The sequence below is a fragment of the Neomonachus schauinslandi genome, chromosome 9 (genome assembly GCF_002201575.2).
Source record: "Neomonachus schauinslandi chromosome 9, ASM220157v2, whole genome shotgun sequence".
NCBI lineage: Eukaryota > Metazoa > Chordata > Mammalia > Carnivora > Phocidae > Neomonachus > Neomonachus schauinslandi.
The window spans coordinates 113145777-113166515 of record NC_058411.1 but is presented as its reverse complement, the minus strand read 5'-3'; the positions used below and the strand labels follow the sequence as shown (position 1 = coordinate 113166515).

General features: G+C 37.8%; 1 protein-coding gene across 2 annotated transcripts in view; it reads left to right on the top strand.

The window, feature by feature from the left end:
- Positions 1–20739, top strand: part of HMG20A (high mobility group 20A) — a 72020-nt gene that overhangs the window by 29829 nt on the left and 21452 nt on the right. The window contains exon 1 of one of the 2 annotated variants that reach the window (XM_044917736.1): positions 1465–1488. The exons of the other annotated variant lie outside the window; for it this stretch is intronic. The gene's annotated coding sequence lies outside the window, so the exon portion shown is untranslated. Of the gene's footprint in view, positions 1–1464; positions 1489–20739 lie in introns of those variants that run through there. 2 annotated transcript variants of the gene reach the window in all.

Below are 20739 nucleotides of genomic sequence, written 5' to 3'. Positions count from 1 at the left end.
CTGAGCCCAAAGCAGACGGTTAACCAACTGAGCCACCTAGGCACCTGATAATGTGGGGGTTTTTTTCATTATGTTCAGTTAGCCCCCATATAGTACAACATTAGTTTTTGATGTAGTGTTCAACGATTCATTAGTTGTGTATAACACCCAGTGCTCATCACAACACATGCCCTCCTTAATACCCATCACCCAGTTACCCCATCCCCCACCCCCGTCCCTTCTGAAATCCTCAGTTTGTTTCCCTATTTTTCACCTAAAAACAAAGGAAACAAGGGGCACCTAGGTGGCTCAATTGGTTAAGTGTCTGCCTTCAGCCCAGGTCATGATCCCAGGGTCCTGGGATGAAGCCTCAAATCGAATCGGGCGCCCTGCTCAGCGGGGAGCCTGCTTCTCCCTCTCCCTCTGCCTGCCGCTCCCCCTGCGTGTGCTCTCTCTTCTCTCTGACAAATAAATAAATAAAACCTTAAAAAAAAAAAAGGAAATGAAATGAAATGAGTAGCTTATAATAAAACAGAAAGATAACATCCAAACACTTGGTCGGAATTGCCTGGGTCAGTGAGAGCCTAGAGGTTCTGTGTATGAAGGGCAAAGCCTTATCATACTGGGTAGGGTATTTAAAGGAACAATGTTCCTAGGAAACTGTACTTCTGGAGCATTAAATATGTCAAAGTTGAATTTGGGGACCATTTGATTTACTTTCTGAAGCCCTGAGCATTGTGAAGATTTAAGATTTAAAATCAAAATATAGAAATATAATTCTGTTTTAAATTTTCTCCTTTTTAGTTGAAACTGTTCTGTTAAGCACATTACAATGGTGTCTTATTTGTCTTGTGGGGAAAACTGAATTTCATTTTACTGTTCAAAGTAATGAAGACTATTACTGCTTGGCCTCCCTGCAACTAAAATGTTTTGGGGTTTTGTTTTGTTTTGTTTTTTGTCTTCAACTTTTGGCTGAAGAAAAATTCCCTACTACCCAAAGCTCTCTGTTTTTCTTTTAGGAATTCTTCCTAGGAAGAGAATTTAATTTGTCAGTTGATTAAAATGAAGAACACTTTGATGGAGTCTCTTTCCTTTTTTTTTACACTATAGTTTTTATAAATGATCTCCAATTTTCCTTCTCAAAACATTTCATCTTTTAGTATTCATCGGCTTTGAAAGGGTAGAAGGTTTCAGAGTTGTTGCCTGTAATAGAAAGGAACGTTCTTTCCATCTCTTCTTTGCAGTCTTGTTTCGCAGCTGCAGGTTTGAGCTGAAGAGAACAGTGTAAAATAAAAGAAAATAGAGGAGCACTGTTCCTTGAACCAATAAGGACCCTTCCCCTAGAACTGTTAACTAGTAAGTTTTTGTTTGGTTCAAAATACTAGCGACCTTTGTTTCTTCTGCTCTCTCATATATTGCTTTCCTCAGATTCTAGGCTTGAACCATTTTGTTTTAGAGCAAGAAAGGAATTCTATCTACCTCTCTGATATGAAACTGGATTCCAAACATGTGAGTACCCTTCACTAAGTGTTCTGTCCCAGGCATTTACTTAGCTGGTATTTTCTGCTGCCTTCAGATCTCCAATGCATCTGTGAATTTATTATGATAATGAGCAGTTAGCTGGTCACTCCATCTGTTCAATTCATCTGTCTCTTCCCTGTTTTTCTCTCAGATTTAAATAAATATCTTTACACACATCAGCTACAACCTTTACATTTTTTTACTGTTTGTCCATCTGTCCCTCACTATGTCATGAACTGTAAAAGGACAAGAATTTCTTGTCAATCTTATTTAACTCTGTGTCTTCAATGCATATCATAGTTACATGTAATAAACTGTGAAAGACCTTATTTTTCAGCTTTAAAACTGATTTCCAACTCATTTAAAACTCATTTCCCCTCTTGATAAACATAAAATTCCTCTATTCTAGTATACCCTCCATGAGAATCACCAAGAAGTAAGTGAAAAAATATGTGTCTTCACCAAACAAGAACATTAACTTTCTGTATTTTGTATACTTGATTGCTTTAGTTTTCCGAATGTAAAATTAGATTATAACATTGCATGTTGTTGGAAACACCTTTTTGTATATCATATGGCCTCCTACCAGGAGTATGCCCATTACGGTGTTGCTCTTCCCCACCTTCCTCCCACCCCTCCTCCCCCCACCTCATACACATCCACCGTTTTACTGTTTCATAGTACCCAAGTGTCCCAGGAGATTGTTTGGCAAAGTACTCTACCCAGAGAAAGTAATGCCAAGTTTTATTGGATTACTTCAACTCTTAGCTCCGGTACTGGGCCAGAAGTTGTCTTAGGCAGTTATCTCCTTGTTTACTAATAATAAAAGCAGTGCTTAGATAGCCTGTGTAGAAAGGGCCACTTGGGACCCACCATCCACCATGAAAAAACCAGATAGGTGGACTGTGAACTCAAAAGGCAACACCCTGCTTGTAAAATGACAGATTCTTGCTTTGGAAGAGGTATTTTCCCTATGTTATTGCTGTGCTTTACACCCGATACGAAACATTATTTCTAGATGTTTGGGGTTTTCTTTTTTCTCATAACACATATTGTGTCCTAATGAAAACAGTTCTCCATCAAGGTTCCATTGTGGGGGGGAAATTCACGTACAGTAATCGAACTGTCTAGAAGGAAATCTAAACCGTGCTCTGTTTCTTTTGATGATCTAATACTTCCGTGTTTTTAAAAGAAAATATCTGACTCAAAAGTTTGCAAAACTTTGGGCGCCTGGGTGGCTCAGTTGGTTAAGCGACTGCCTTCGGCTCAGGTCATGATCCTGGAGTCCCGGGATCGAGTCCCGCATCGGGCTCCCTGCTCGGCAGGGAGTCTGCTTCTCCCTCTGACCTTCCTCCCTCTCATGCTCTCTGTCTCTCATTCTCTCTCTCTCAAATAAATAAATAAAATCTTAAAAAAAAAAAAAAGTTTGCAAAACTTTTACTTCAAAAAAATCACAGACAGAGATGGAAGATTTATGTTTGTTGCTAATTCTGGCCTCTTCCCCCCACTTCTTGTTGTTTTGAGAATAGTTTCTCTAGACCAAGGACCATAAGAGACTGTAAAATTCTATAAAGCAAACCTACGTACCGCTTGACACCAAGCACAATCTTAGTCACACAGTAAAGGTGCTCAAGAAATATTTGTTGGTGAAATATAAACTCTACAAGCACTTGCATTAAATGAGGCTGGATTATGTCCTTTGTGACCCCAAAAAACACTGTACGATATTTAACTTCACAAAAGCTGCAAGTAGTATATTGCCAGGAGAGCCCACCATTTATCACTAAACAGGTTATGAGTCTGCAGTTGAAATATATGCAGGCCAGAGCTTATAGATTTTATTCCTAGTTTTTTTTTTTTTTCAGTTACTTTGAACTGAGAAATTAGTTCTACCTTCAAGTCAAGAATCTAACCACTTCTCACCACCTCCACTACTGCCACTGTGATCTAAGCCACCATCATCTTTCAGATGGATTATTGCAGTAGATTTCCAAATGAACTCATTGCTCCGCCCTTGACCCTCTCTACTCTTCATTCTGTTCTCAAAACAGCAGCCAGAGTGGTCCTATAAAAATGTTAGATAGCATGTCTTATTTACTCAAAACCTCTAGTGGCTTCTCATCTCAGAGTAAGAAGCCAAAGTCCTTACTGTGACTTACAAAGCCCTATACAATGCCCTATGAGAGCCCTTATCAGCTCTCAGACCTCATCTACTGTTTTTGCCCCTATTTCTGTCCAGCCACATTTGCCTCCTTCGGGCACATTCAGTATCCTCCTTTGCATTGGGTGTTCGCCCCGCCCTGGCCGCTCTATCCTCACAGACATGCATCGCTCTCTCCTGCATCTCCTTCAGGCCTCAGGGAAGTCTTTCCTGGCCTCTATTTAAAATTCCAGACACGGGGCGCCTGGGTGGCTCAGTCGTTAAGCGTCTGCCTTCAGCTCAGGTCATGATCCCAGGGTCCTGGGATGGAGCCCCACATCGGGCTCCCTGCTCAGCGGGAAGCCTGCTTCTCCCTCTCCCACTCCCCCTGCTTGTGTTCCCTCTCTCGCTGTGTCTCTCTCTGTCAAATAAATAAATAAAAATAAAATAAAATTCCAGACACCCTCTTCCCTTGAACTCTTCCTGTCCTCTTTACTGGCTCTGTTTTTTTCTTAGTACTCATCACTATGTGACATCATTCATTTTACTTGTTTTTAATCTTGTTTTTTGTCTATCTGTTCCAGTGTCCTGTGAGCTGTGTGAGGGCAGGGATTTTGTCCTGTTTGATCACTACTTGTATCCCAGTACACAGGAAGTGCCTAGAATGTTAGATAATAAATATTTGTTGCATGAATGAATCCATTTCTTTATTGTTTAATTCCTACACTACTGGGACTCCTGGGTGGCTCAAGTCAGTTAAGCGTCTGCCTTCGGCTCAGATCATGATCCCAGGGTCCTGGGATCGAGTCCTGCATCGGGCTCCCTGCTGAGCAAGGAGCCTGCTTCTCCTTCTGCCTGGCGCTCCCCCGTTTGTGCCCCTGCCCCCTCTCTCTCTCTGACAAATAAATAAAATCTTTTTTAAAAATTAGAAAAAGTAATTCCTACACTACCCTACCAAAATTTTTAAAAATTAATAATAGGAGCAGCTGGGTGGCTCAGTTGATTAAGCGTCCAACTCTTGATTTTGGCTCAGGTCAATCTCAGGGTCTTGAGATCCAGCTCCACACTCAACCACGGAGTCTGCTGACGGTTCTCCCTCTCCCTCTGCTCACACTCTTTCTCTAAAAAAAATAAATCTTAAAAATGTATATATATAAATTAATAATATTTATACTTATACGAGCCTAGGCTCTGCATTTTAGGAATAGAGAGCCATATTTTCTGCACGCTCCCACCTAACCCCCAGCTAGACACATACCTCATTATGCCCTTTTCTTGAAGTAACCCTAAGCTTTATATGTATATTCCAGTTATCTCCCCCATACTAACTACCCCACCCAAAAAAGTATTTAATTATCTTTTTCCTTCTCATCTACCATATCAAAACCTACAGTGAAAGAGTTCTTAACTGAATTTCACTTAACTGAACCCCAGTTAACTGCCTAATGGGATTAGCCAGTGTTCTTATTCCCTCTGTAAAACATATTGATTAATGCCTACAGCCTGCTGACTGCTCGTAGCTTAATGTTCACAGCTAGTAGACTATTCTCTAGTAAGTCTTTGTGCTTTCACCTACTCTGGTTAAATTGCATGCATATCAAAATTGGTTGTATTTATTCTTAAGCATGTTTATAACAGGACTATCTTATTATAAATTGTATAATTATAACATATTAAATATATAATATTTATGGTTATTTTTAATTAATAAACTTTATATTTTATAGCAGTTTTAGGTTCATAACAAAATCAATCAGAAAGTACAAAGAATTCTCACATATTCCCTTTCCTCACCTATGCCACAATCTCCTCCACCGTCTACATCTGCAACCAACATCATACATTTGTTACAGTCAGTGAGCTTAATTGACATAAGCATCACCCAAAACCCTAGTTTCCATCAGGGTTCACTCTTGGTGTTGTACCTTCTATGGGATTTGACAAATGTATGATATGTATCCACAATTGTAGTAGTGTGCAGAGTAGTTTCACTACCCTAAAAATCCTTTGTGTTCTGTCTGTTCACCCCTGCCTCCCCTCTAATCCTGGCAGTCACTCATCTTTTTACTGTTTCCATATTTTGCCTAATCTGGATGTCATATGGATGGAATCATATAGTATGTAGCCTTTTCAGATTGACATCTTTCACGTAGTAATATTCATTTAAGTTTACTCCATGTCTTTTCATGGCATGATAACTCATTTATTTTTAGCACTGAATAACAGTCCATTATCGGGATGTACTACAGTTTGTTTATCCACTCACCAACTGAAAGACATAGTTGCGTCCAAATTTTGATGTTATGAATAAAGCTGCCGTAGACATTCATGTGCAGGTTTTTAGCAGACGTAAGTTTTCAGTTCCTTTGGGTAAATACCAAGGAACTCAATTGTTGGTAAGAATATAGTTTTTAAGAAACTACCAAACTGTCTTCCATAGTGGCTATATCATTTTTGCATTCATTCCCACCAGCAGTGAATAGAGTTGTTCTAAATCCACATCGGCATTTGGTGTTATCAGTGTTATGGATTTTAACCATTTTAATAGCTATGTATTGGTATCTCGTTGTTTTATTATTTTTTTTAAGATTTTATTTATTTTTTGACAGAGAGAGACACAGCGAGAGAGGAAACACAAGCAGGGGGAGTGGGAGAAGGAGAAGCAGGCTTCCCACTGAGCAGGGAGCCCGATGTAGGGCTTGATCCTAGGACCCTGGGATCATGACCTGAGCCGAAGGCAGACACTTAACGACTAAGCCACCCAGGCGCCCCTCATTGTTGTTTTAATTTTCAATTCCTTAATGACAGGTGATATTGAACATCTTTTCATATGGATACTTGCCATCTGTATATCTTCTTTGGTGAGGAGTCTGTTCAAGTCTTTTGCCCATTTTTTAAATAAGTTCTTTATTTCTTACTGTTAAGATTGAAGAGTTCTTTGTATTTTTTTGATAACATTTTTTGTCAGATGTGGCTTCTGCAAATACTTTCTCAAAATCTGTGGCTTGTCTGCTTGTTTCCTCATTCTCTTGACATTGTCTTTTTCAGAAGAACAGTTTTTCATTATAATGAAGTCCAGTTTATCAGTTCTTTCTTTTATGGATCGTGCCTTTGTTCTATCTGTCATACCCAAGGTCATCTGGATTTTCTCCTATGTTATCCTATACGAATTTTGTAGTTCTGCACTTTACATTTAGGTCTCTGATCCATTTTTTAAAAAGATTGTATTTATTTATTTGACAGAGAGAGAGAGCATAAGCAGGGGGAGTGGCAGGCAGAGGGAGAGGGAGAAGCAGGCTCTCCACTAAGCAGAGAGCCCAGGACCCTGGGATCATGACCTGAGCTGAAGGCAGACATTTAACCAACTGAGCCACCCAGGCGTCCCTCTGATCCATTTTCAGTTAATTTTCGTGAAGGGTTTAAGGTCTGTGTCTAGATTCTTTTTTTTTTTCTTTCTTTCTTGTCTTTCTTTCTTTTTGGCATGTCTGGTTTTTCCAGCACCATTTGTTAAGAGACGATCTTTGCTTCATTGTATTGCCTTTGCTCCTTTGTCAGAGATGGGTTGAATGTATTTATATGGGTTTATTTCTGGGCTCTCTATTCTTTCTATTCCAGTGATCTTTTACCAGTACCACGCTATCTTGATTATTGTAACTTAATAGAAAATCTTTAAGTTAGGAAATATTTGTCTCACAACTTTGTTCTCCTTCAGTATTGAGTTGGCTATTCTGGGTCTTTTGCCTCTCCGTATAAACTTTAGAATCAGCTTTTTTATATCCATGAAATAACTTGCTGGGATTTTTATTGGAATTGAGTTGAATCCATAGATCAAGCTGGGAAGAACTGGCATCTTGACAGTATTGAGTCTTCCTGTTCATTAACTTAGACTATTTCTCCACTTATTTATTACTTCTTTGATTTTTTTCATCAGGGTTATAGTTTTTCTCATATAGGACTTACAGATATTTTGTTAGATTCATACCTAAGTATTTCATTTTGGGGGATGCTAATATAAATGGTAATGTGTTTTTAATTTGAAATCCCACTTGTTCATTGCTGGTATACAGCAAAGCAGTTAACTGTTTTTTCAAGATTTTATTTATTCATTTGAGACAGAGAGATACAGAGAGAGAGCATGAGCAGGGGAAGAGGCAGAGGGAGAGGGAGAAGCAGACTCCCCACTGAGCCAGGAGCCCGATGTGGGACTAGATCCCAGGACCTGGAGATCATGACCTGGGCCGAAGGCAGACGCTTAACCATCTGAACCACCCAGGTGCCCCGCAGTTAACTTTTTAAAAAATATTTTATTTATTTATTGAGAGAGAGAGAACATGCACGAGCTGGGGGAGAGGCAGAAGGAGAGGGAAAGAGCACACTCTGAGCTAAGCGTGGATCCAACATGGGGCTCGATCTCACAGCACTATGATCATGACCTGAGCCAAAACCAAGAGTCAGATGCTTAACCAGTTGAGCCACCCAGGCACCCCGGAAAGTAGGTAACTTTTACATATTAACCTTGTATCCTGCAACCTTGCTATACCTGCTTATTAGTTTCAGGAGTTTTTGTCAATTTGTTCAGATTTTCTACATAGACAGCCATGTCATCTGTAAACAGAGTTATTTCTTCCTTCCCAATCTATATACTTTTTATTTCCTTTTCATGTCTTAATTACATTAGCTAAGACTTCCACTATGATGTTGGAAAGCTTTTGGGGTGGGGGGTGGACATCTTTGCCTTATCCCTGATCTTAGAGGAGAAGCTTCGAGTTTCTCACCATGAATATGATGTTAGCTCTAGGTTTCTTGTAGATGTTCTTTATCAAGTTGAAGGAGTTCTCTTCTATTCCTAGTTTGCTGAGAATTTTTAGCATGAATGGGTGTTGGATTTTATCAAATGCTTTTTCTGTATCTGATCATGTGGTGGTTCTTCTTTATCCTTTTGATGTGATGGACTGCATTAATTTTTGAATGTTGAACCAGCGTTACATACCCGGGATAAATCTCACTTGGTCATGGTGTATAATTCTTTTTATACGTAGTTTGCTTCAATTTGCTAATATTCTGTTGAGGATTTTTACCTCTATGTTCATGAGAAATATTGGTCTATATTTTTTTGTGTTTGATGTCTTTGGTTATTAGGATAATGCTGGCCTCACAGAATGAATTAGGAAGTATTCCCTCTGCTTCTGTTCTCTGAAAGAGTTTGTAGGGGATTAGTATAGTTTCTAACTTAAATGTTTGGTAGAGTTCTCCAGTAAACCCATCTGGGTCTGGTGCTTTCTAGTTTGGAAGGTTATTAATTACTGATTCAATTTATTTATTAGATATAGACCTATTCAGATAATCTATTTCTTACTTTGTGAGTTTGAGCAGATTGTATCTTTCAAAGAATGGGTCCATTTCATCTTGGTTATCAAATTTGTGGGCATAAAGTTGTCCACCACATTCCTTTATTATCCTTCTAATGTCCGTGAGATCTGTAGTAGTGTCCCCTTTTCATTTCTGACATTGGTAATTTGTGTCTTTTTTATTCTTAGCCTGGCCAGAGGCTTAACAATGTTATTGATCTTTTCAAAGAACCACCTTTTGGTTTTGTAGATTTTCTTGATTGATTTCCCATTTTCAGTTTTACTGATTTCTGCTCTAATTTTTATTATATCTTATTTCCTGCTTACTTTGGAATTAATATGCTCTTCTTTTTCCAGTCTCCTAAAGTGGAAGCTTAGATTATTGATTTTAGATCTTTCTTCTTTTCTAGTATATGCATTCAGTGCTGTAAATTTACTTCTAAGCACTGCTTTTGTTGCATCCCACAAATTTTCACAAGTTCTATTTTCATTTTCTTTTAATTCAAAATATTTTTAAATTTCTCTTTATTTCTTCTTTGACTCATGTGTTACTTACAAGTGTTTTGTTTAATTTCCAAGTATTTTAGGATTTTCCAGCCTTCTTTCTGTTACTAATTTCTGGGTTTATTTCATTGTGGTCTGAAAGTAGACATTATATGATTTCTAGTCTTTTAAATTAAGGTATGTTTTATGGCCCAGAATTTGGTCTATCTTGGTGAATGTGCCATGTTGAGAAAAATGTGTAATCTACCATTGTTAGATTAAGTAGTCCTACAGATAACAATTATATCCAGTTGATTGGTGGTACTTTTGAGTTCAACTATGACCTTACTGATTTTCTATCTTCTTGAAATGTCTATTTCTGTTAGAGGGGTGTTAAAGTCTCCAACTATAATTATGGATTCATCTGTTTCTCCTTACACTTCTATCAGTTTTTGCTTCACATGTTTGACCCTCTGTAGTTAGACATATAAACATTAAAAATTATTATGTCTTCCTTGAGTATTGCCCCCTGGCATTATGTAATGCCCCTCCTTATTCCTGATGACTTTCTTTGCTCTGAAGTCTGCTCTGTCTGAAATTAATATAGCTACTCTTGCTTTCTTTTAATTGATGTAGTATCATTTCCCATTCCTTCACTCTTAATGTATATGTGTCTTTATATTTAAAGTGGGTTCTTTATAGACAACGTATAGCTGAAACTTGTGTTTCAGTCACTCTTTCATTCTGACCATCATTGTCTTTTAATTGGTGTATTTAGAACATTCACATGTAAGGTGATAATTGATATAGTTGGATTAATATTTATCATCTTTGTTACTGGTTTCTATTTGTTGCCATTGTTCTTTGTTCCTTTTTTTTTTTTTTTTGTCTTCTACACTTTTTCTGCCTTTGGTGGTTTTAATTGAGCATTTTATATGATTCCATTTTCTCTCTCTTCTTACCATATCAATTCTCTTTCTAGTTTTACTTTTTTAAGTTGTTGCCCTAGAGTTTGCAATATGCATTTAAAACTACTCCAAGTCCACTTTCAAATAACACTGCTACGTTCATGGGTAGTTCAAGTACCATATAATAGCAAAATACTCCTAATTCTTTTCTCCCATCCCTTGTATCATTACTGTCATTTATTTTACATAAGAGTGTGTGTGTGTGTGTGTGTGTGTAAGCATGCATAATCAAATACACTGTTGGTATTATTACTTTAAACAAGCTGTTATCTGTTAGATCAATTAAGAATAAGAAAAATAAACATTTTTATTTTGCCCTCAATTATTCATTCTCCAGTGGTCTTCCTTTCCTTATGTGGGTCCAAGTTACTGACCGGTATTGTTTTTTTCTCCTTTCTGAAGAACTTTTTTTGTTTGTTTGTTTCACTTTCAAGTACTACTTTCAAGGCAGTCTACTGGAAACAAATTCCTTCAATTTTTCTTTGTCTGTGAAAGTCTTTATTTCTCCCTCACTTTTGTAATATGATATCACAGGGTACAGAAATCTAGGCTGTTGGGTTTTTTTTTTCCCTCAACGCTTCAGATATTTCATCCCCTCTCTTGATTACATACTTTCTAAGGAGAGATTGGATATAATTCTTATCTTTGCTCCTGTAGGTTAGATATTTTTAGGGGGCTGGCTTCTTTCTTACCCTTCTCCCCCCTCAGGAGATGTGAATGGATCAATTTTATCTTAATTCCAGTGTTTATTTTAACATACAGTGCTATATTAGTTTCAGGTATACAATGTAGTGACCCAACCTTCCATACATTACTCAGTGCTCATCAAGACAAGTGCACTCCTAATTCCCTTCAACTATTTCATCCATCCCCCCACTACCTCCCCTCAAACAAACGCTCAGTTTGTTCTCTATAGTTAAGAGTCTGTCTCTTGGTTTGCCTCTCTCTCTCTTTCCTTTCCTTTGCTTGTTTGCTTTGTTTCTTAAATTCCACATGAATGAAATAATATATTTGTCTTTCTCTGACTGGCTTATTTTGCTTAGCATTATACTGTCCTGTTCCATCCATGTCATTGCAAATGGCAAGATTTCATTCTTTTTATACCTGAATAATACTCCATTGTATATATATATATACCACATCTTCTTTATCCATTCACCTATTGATGGACACTAGGCTACTTCCATAGTTTGGCTATTGTCAATAATGCTGCAGTAAACATAGGGGTGCATATATCCCTTCAAATTACTGTTTTCACATTCTTTGGGTTAATACTCAGTAGTGTGATTATTGGGTCACAGGGTAGTTCTATTTTTAACATTTAGAGGAAAGTCCATATTGTTTTCCACAGTGGCTGCACCAGTTTGCATTCCCACCAACGGTGCACAAGTGTTCTTTTTCTCCACATCCTCACCAACACTTGTTTCTTGAATTTTGTATTTTAGCCATTCTGATCAATGTCAGGTGATATCTCATTGTGATTTTGATTTACATTTCACTGATGATGATGTTGAGCAAATTTTTATATGTCTGTTGGCCATCTGGATGTCTTTGGAGAAAGGTCTGTTCATGTCTTCTGCTCATGTTTCAATTAGATTATTTGGGGCTTTTGGTGTTGAGTTATATTAGATCTTTATATATTTTGGATACTAACCCTTTGTCAGATATGTCATTTGCAAATATCTTCTCCCATTGAATAGGTTGTCTTTTAGTTTTGTTGATTGTTTTCTTCACTGTGCAGAAGGTTTTTATTTTGATGTAGTCCCAATAGTTTATTTTAGCTTTTGTTTCCCTTTAGGAGACATATCTAGAAGGATGTTACTATGACCAATGTCAGAAAAATTACTGCCTGTTGTTTTCTCTTCTAGGATTTTTATGCTTTCAGGTCACATATTTAGGTCCTTAACCCATTTTGGAGTTTATTTTTGTGTATGGTGTAAGAAAGTGGTCCAGTTTCATTCCTTTGCATGTAGTTGTCCAGTTTTCCCAAGACCATTTGTTGAAAAGACTCTTTTTCCCATTGCATATTCTTGCCTCTTTGTAGAAGATTAATTGACCATAGAATTGTGGGTTTATTTCTGGGCTTTCTATTCTGTTCCATTGATCCATGTGCCTGTTTTTGTGCCAGTACCATACTGTTTTGATAACAATAGCTTTGTAATATAACTTCAAGTCTGGAGTTGTGATACCTCCAGTTTTGTTTTTGTTTTTCAAGATTGCTTTGGCTGTTTGGGGTCTTTTGTGATTCTATACAAATTTTAGCATTGTTTGTTCTAGTTCTGTGAAGAATGATGGTGGTATTTTGATAGGGACTGCATTATATGTGTAGATTGCTTTGGATAGTATAGACATTTTAACAATATTTGTTCTTCCAATCATGAGCATGGAATGTCTTTCCATTTCTTTGTATCAACCTCAATTTCTTTCATCACTGTTTTATACTTTTCAGAGTATAGGCCTTTCACCTCTTTGGTTAAGTGTATTCCTATGTATCTTATTATTTTGGGTACAGTTGTAAATGGGATTGTTTTTCTTGATTTCTCTTCTTCTGCTTCATTATTAGTGTATATAAATGCAACAGAGTTCCATATATTGATTTTGTATCCTGTGACTTCATTGAATTAATTTGTCAGTTCTAGTATTTTTGTTGTTGTTGTTGGAGTCTTTAGCATTTTCTATATATATATTATCATATCATCTGCAAATTGTAAATGTTTTACTTCTTCCTCACCAATTTGGATGACTTTTATTTCTTTCTCTTGTCTGATTGCTGTGGCCAGGACTTCCAGCACAGTGTTGAATAAAAGTGGTGAAAGTGGACATCCTTTTCTTGTTCCCAACCTTAGGAGAAAAGCTCTGTTTTTCCCAATTGAGTAAGATGTTAGGTGTGGATTTTTCATATAAGGCCTTTATTACATTGAGGTATATTCCCTGTAAACCTGCTATGTTGAGAGTTTGTATCATAAGTGGATATTGTACTTTATCAAATGCTTTTTCTGCATCTATTGAAATGATCATATGTTTTTTATCCTTTCTCTTGTCTTTCCTTAAGATTTTATTTTTAAGTAATCTCTACATCCAATGTGGGGCTCAAACTCACAATCCCAAGATCAAGAGTTACATGCTCTACCAACTGAGCCAGGCCAGGTGCTCCTATCCTTTCTCTTATTGATGCAATGTATCACATTGATTGATTTGTGAAAATTGAACCACTCTTACATCCTGGAAATAAATCCCACTTGATTGTGGTGAATGATTTTTTTTTTAAGATTTTATTTATTTATTTGACAGAGAGAGACAGTGAGAGAGGGAACACAAGCAGGGGGAGTGGGAGAGGGAGAAGCAGGCTTCCCGCTGAGCAGGGAGCCCGATGCGGGGCTCGATCCCAGGACCCCAGGATCATGACCTGAACCGAAGGCAGATGCTTAATGACTGAGCCACCCAGGCGCCCCAGTGGTGAATGATTTAACATATTGTTGGATTCAGTTTGCTAGTATTTTGTTCAGGATTTCTGCATCTGTGTTCATCAGAGATACTGGCCTCTAGTTTTCCTTTTTTGTGGTGTCTTTATCCGATTTTGGTATCAGGGTAATGCTTGCCTCACAGAATGAATTTGGAAGTTTTCCTTCCTCTTCTGTTTTTTGGAAAAGTTTGAGAAGAGTAGGTGTTAACTTTTCTTTAAATGTTTGATAGAATTCCCCTATGAAACTGTCTGGTCCTGGACTTTTGTTTGTTGGGGGGTTTTTTATTACTGATTCAATTTCATTCCTGATAATCAGTCTGTTTAAATTTTCTATTCCTGCTTCAGTTTTGGTAGGTTATATGTTTCTAGGAATTTATCCATTTCTTTTAAGTTTGTGTAATTTATTGGCATATAATTTGTCATAATATTCTCTTACACTCATTTATGTTTCTATGTTATTGGTTATTATTTCTCCTTTTTCATTTGTGATTTTGTTTATTTGAGTCCTCTCTTTTTTTGAGGCTGGCAGAGGTTTATCAATTTTATTGATCTTTTCAAAAAGAACCAGCTTCTGGTTTCAATGATATGTTCTATTGTCTTTTTGGTTTCTATATCATTTATTTCTGCTCTAATCTTTATTGTGTCCTTCCTTCTGGTTTTAGGTTTTGTTTGTTGTTCTTTCTCTAGATCCTTTAGGTATAAGGTTAAGTTGTTTATTTGAGATTTTTCTTTCTTCTTGGGATAGGCCTGTATTGCTATAAACATCCTTCTTAGAACTGCTTTTCCTACATTCCAGAGATTTTGGAGCATTCTGTTTTCATTTTCATTTCTCTCCATGTAATTTTTTATTTCTTCTTTGATTTCTTAGTTGACCCATTCATGATTTAGTAGCATGTTACTTAGCCTCCATTTGTGCTCTTCTAGATTTTTTCTTACGGTTGATTTCTAGTTTCATAGCATTGTGGTCAGAAAAGATGCATGGTATGACTTGAATATTTTTGAATTTGTTGAGATTTGTTTTGTGACTTAATATGTGATCTCTTTTGGAGAATATTCCATGTGTACTTCAGAAGAATTTTTATTCTGCTGTTTTCATATGGAATGTTCTGAATATATGTGTTATATCCATCTGGTCTAGTGTGCCATTCAAAGCCACTGTTTCCTTGTTGATTTTCTCTTTGGATGATCTGTCCATTGATGTAAGTGGGGTGTTGATGTCCCCTACCCTTATTATATTACTATTGATTGGTTCCTTTATGTTTGTTATTAACTGTTTTATGTATTTGGGTACTCCCATGTTGGGTGCATAAGAATTACAATTGTTATACCTTCTTATTGGACTGTCCCCTTAATAATTATATGTATGTCCTTCTTTGTCTCTTATTACAGTCTTTGTTTTAAAGTCTATTTTGTCCCTTATCGGTATTGCTACCCCAGCTTTCTTTTGACATCCATTTGCATGATAAATGTTCCTCTGTCCCCTTATTTTCAATGTGCATGTGTCTTTAGGTCTGAAACGAGTCCCTTGTAGGCAGTGTGCAGATGGGTCTTGTTTTTTATCCATCACGTCATCCTGTGTCTTTTGATTGGAGGAGTTAATCCATTTACACTCATAGTAATTATTGATAGATATGTATTTATTGCCATTTTGGTACTTGTTTTGTGATTGTTTTTGTAGTTCTTCCCTGATCCTTTCTTCTCTTGCTCTCTTTCACAGTTGGCTAGCTTTCTTTAGTGATATATTTGGGTTCCTTTCTCTTTCTTCTTTGTGTATCTGTGTTTGGTTTTTGATTTGTCATTACCATTAAGTTTTTATATAACATCTTCTGCATGTAGCAGTCTATATTAAGTTGATGGTTGCCTAAGTTTGAAACCAGTCTTTTCTCTTTCCTCCCCCATGTTTTAGTTGTATGATATCATATTTTACATTCCTTTGTTTTATGAATCTTTTGAATGATTTTCACAGATATACTTATTTTTACTACTTTTGTATTTCCTACCTTTCTTATTCTTACTTATAGCTTTTCCTTTCCACTCAAAGATTCCCCTTTAACATTTCTTGTAGGGCTGATTTAGTGGTCATGAACTCCTTTAGCTTTTGTTTGTCTGAGAAAGTCTTTATCTCTCCTTCAGTTCTGAATGATAGCCTTGCTGGATAGTGTATTCTTGGCTGCAGATTTTTTCCTTTCAATATTTTGAATGTATCATGCCACTTTCTTCTGGCCTACAAAGTTTCTGCTGAAAAATCCACTTAGAGCCTTATGGGGTTTCCCTTGTGTATAACTGTCTTCTTTTCTCTTGTTGCTTTTAAATTTTCTCTTTTCATCCTTACTTTTTTACATTTTAATTACTGTATGCCTTGGTGTAAACCTCCTTGGGGTGATTTTGCTGGGGGGATCTCTCTGCCTCCTGGATCTAGATATCTCTTTACTTCCCCAGATTAGGGAAGTTTTCAGCTATTATTTCTTCAAATAAATTTTCTGTCCCCTTGTCTCTCTCTTCTTCTCCTGGGATCCCTATAATGCAAATGTTGTTACACTTGATGCAGTCACTGAGTTCCCTAAGTCTGTTCTCATTTGTGTATTTTTTTTCTCTTACCTGCTCAACTTGATTAATTTCCATTACTCTGTCTTCCAGATCATTAATTCATTCCTCTGCCTTTTCTAGCCTGCAGTTTATTCCATCTGGTGTATTTTTAATTTCATTTATTGTGCTCTTCATCTCTGATTCTTTTTTATCTCTTTGTTAAGGGTCTCCCTGATGTTCTCCACTCTTTTCTCAAGTACAGCGAGTATCTTTATGATCATTACTTTAAATTATCTATCAGGCATATTACTTATATCCATTTAGCTTAGGTCTCTTGCTGTGGTTTTGTCCTCTTCTGTCATTTGGAACATATTCGTCTCTCTCATTTTGTCTAGTGCTCTGTGTCTGTTTCTGTGTGATAGGAAAGTCAGCTATGTCTCCTGCTCATGAAAGTAATGGCCTTATGAAGAAGAGATCCTGTAGTGCCATGCAGCACAGTATCCTCTGTTTACCAGAATCTGGTACTTCAAGGGGTGTCTCCTGTGTGTGTTGCATGCATCCACTATTGTGTCCTGGCCACTTTTTCCTTCAGTCTAGTTGTCTAGAAAGTCTCTCTTTGCCTGTTTTGCCCAGTGTTTGGTCCACAGGTGGGGTATGCAATTTTATCAAGGTGCACTTAGGACTTGCAAGGCCCTCCACCACCACCAGGACTGAGGCGCTGCAAAACACACGGAATGGGAGGTGGGTTGGGAGATGCAATGTTGGCACAGCCTTCTCGGGGAGGGGACTTGGCAGTGCTGGGACTGAGGCAAACTTGACTGGAAAGGGTAGATCCACCAAAGCACAAGGAGTTGGGGTTTGGTGTTAACAACTTAGGTAGCAAATAGTGAGTGTGGCTGCCGTTGGCTCCTTTGTTCTGGAGAAGCTCCTCCGTGATCCCTGGCCCTCTAGGACACACTCAGGAATGAGTCAGTTACTCTCCCTCTCATATGCCCCAAGCATTTTTTAAACTGCTGCTTCTGTGCTGTATTTCCGCTGGCTTTTTGACTTGCTGTCTCTTTAAGAGCAGGGACTCCGCTTACTATTGCCCTCTGGGCTGTCCCAGAACCGAGCCCATTGATTTTCTAAATTCTGTGCTTTCAAACAATGAATCATGGAACACTACATCAAAAACTAATGATGTACTGTTTGATGACTAACATAACATAACATAATATGAATAAATAAATAAATAATGTACTGTAGGGTGACTAACATAACATAAATGTAATATAAATAAATAAATAGATAGAAAGATAGATAGATAAATTAATTCCATGCTGTAAGTCCCGCTGGTTGTAAGAACTCAGGAAATTTGGCCCTCTCACTTTGAAAGCCAAATGTTACAGGAATTCCTCTTCCTCATGCAGGCTTCCCAGTGATAGTTTGTTTCTTTTCCTCTCCCAGCCTGCAGCTCCCTTCCCCTGGCCAGCCCAGCAGCCTACAGCAGCAGTTTGGCTCCCCACCACATCTCTGCCCTCCCTGCCCTCTTCAGTATAGCCTCTTCCCACCTTCAGTTGTGCAGTCTGTTCTGCCTGCCGGAGGTGGGGGGGTGGGGGCAGGTGGTGGTTCTGGGTTATTTACACTAACGTGAGTGTTATCTGGTTGTATCCATGGGACAAGGAGAGCTTAGGGTCCTCTTACTCCACCGTCTTTCCAGCCTCCCCTCTGGTCTGACTTCTTTCAAGATTTTTTTTCTTTGTCTTTGATTTCCTGAAGTTTGAATATGATATTTTTTACTATAGTTTTTTTGTTTGTTTTTTATATTACTCCTCTTTGGTATTCTCTGAGCCTTTGTGACATTAATTGGGAGGAATTCTCAGTCACTGTTGCTTCAAATATTGCTTTTGTTCTTTTCTCTCTTCTGCTATTCCCATTACATGTATGTTACACGTTTTGTAGTTATTCCACAGTTCTTGGATAATCTGTCCCTTTTTTGTATTCCAGTCTGTTTTCTCTTTGCTTTTCCGTTTTAGAAATTTCTCTTATATTATCAAGCTCAGAGAGTCTATCCTCAGCTATGTCCAATCTACTAATAAATCCATCAAAAATGTTCATTTATGTTATTTTTATCTCCAGCATTTCTTTTTGATTCATTCTTAGAATGTCCATCTCTCTGTTTATATTTTACATTATCTGTCTCTTCCTGCATGTTGTCAAAGCCCTTAACATATAATTTTAAAATATTCTGGTCTGAAAGCTTTAGTATTCATGCATATATTACTTGTTCAGTCTCTTCAAACTGTGTTTTTTGTCTTCTAGTATGCCTTGTAATTTTTTGTTGAAAAGTAGACATAATATACTAGATAAAAGGAACTATGGTACATAGGCCTTCAGTAATGTAGTGATAAGAGTAGAGGGAGAAGCATTCTATAGTTTTATAATTAGGTCTCAGTCTTTTGGTGAGCCTGTGCCCCTGGACTGTAACCTCCAATGCTTCTCAGGTTTTTTCTCCCTTTAGGTGAGACAGGATGTTTGGAGAGAGCTGGAGTTGTATGTTTCCCTTAGTCCATGTGGAAAGCTAGAAGGGCTAGAATTGATATTTCTCTAGCATTCCTAAAAAGTGTAGTAAGGATATGGAGAATTTGGAACTCTCATATATTAGGAGAGTTACTGCTCTCCTAATGTTAGGAGGAATGTAAAATGGTGCAGATGCTTTTGAAGACACTTTGGCAGCTCCTCAAAATGTTAAATATGGAGTTACCATATGACCCAGCAGTTCCATTCCTAGGTATATGCCCAGGAGAATTGAAAACATGTCCACAAGAAAACTTGTACACAAATGTTCATAAACAGCATTATTCACAGTGACCAAAAAGTGGAACCAACCTAGGTCTATCAGCTGATAAATGGATAAGCAAAATGTGATGTAGCCCTACAATGGAATATTATTTAGCCATAAAAAGGAACGAGGGGCGCCTGGGTGGCTCAGTTGTTAAGCATCTGCCTTCAGCTCAGGTCATGATCCCAGGGTCCTGGGTTCGAGCCCCGCATCGGGCTCCCAGGGAGCCTGTTTCTCCCTCTCCCACTCCCCCTGCTTGTGTTTCTGCTATCTCTCTCTCTGTCGAATAAATAAATAAAATCTTTAAAAAAAAAGGAACGAAATGCTGATGCGTATAGTGTGATGAAGCTGGAAGACCTTTATGCCAAACGAAAGAAGCCAGACACAAAGGGCCACATAGTGTATGATTCCATTTATATGAGATGTTCAGAAGAGGTATAGCCATAAAGATGGAAAGGAGATTAGTGGTTACCCAGGCCTTGGAGAAGGGGAGAATGAGGAGTAACTGCTAATGGGTACCAAGTTTCTTTGTGGGATGATGAAAATGTTCTAAAATCAATTATGGTGTTGGTTGTATGGTATAGCCTTGTAAATACATAAAAGCCACTGAATTGTATACTTAAAGGAGTGAGTTTTATGGTGTGTGAATTATATGTTTAAAAAAATAAAGCAACTTAGGGTGACCTTTGATATGAGTCAGGGACAGGGAGTGTGAAGAGAGGAGGGTGAGTGGGAGGGTTTGGGTGACTTAGGTTTGAATTGGTTGGAAAAGTTTGACAGAACTGATATGGCAGTTGGGGAAGATCCTAAGAAAATGTAGAATGATTGCTGAGAACATTGAAGGCCTAGTTGTGGTTGGATAAATTTATAGGAGCACCCTTTGTTTTGTGATTTTTCTCCAACACCATCTTGAGCTAAAACTCAGAATTGATCTATATCTGAGGTGTAGAAGGAGTAGCAAGGCAAAAGATTTGAGAGTGTTGACAAAGGAATATTTGAAATGTGGCCACGGAATCTGAGCTGGACAGAGAAGGGAAAATCAAGGGTCAGTGAATAGAAGTTTGTGTGGTTAGAGGTCAGTTGTAGTAGAAGTAATTGAGAGAGCCAAAATGATAGGGAATAGTGGTCAGAAATACTTGAATTTCAGGTTGGTTGGACAAACGACACGATTTTTAAAAGAACTGGGAGTTTTACGTTAGGCTTTTAGTGTGGAAAATGAGGGCAGAATCCCTTCTTTCAACTCTGAGGTGTGTGATGGGGAGGGAATATGGTGCCTCTCCATGAAAGAACTTAATGAAGTGGGTTTAACATATGAAAGGAAGGAAAGGGCACTTGAAAAGAGCCAACCCCAGAAAACCTAAGTACAAATTAGGCTTCCAGCACTGTCCAACACATGTGGAATAATGTAGTCTCATTGTTGAGATCATCCCTTTTTTTGGGAAGGGTTACTAGGAAAATCTTAGTTGAGGAACATTTCTTAAACTCCACCT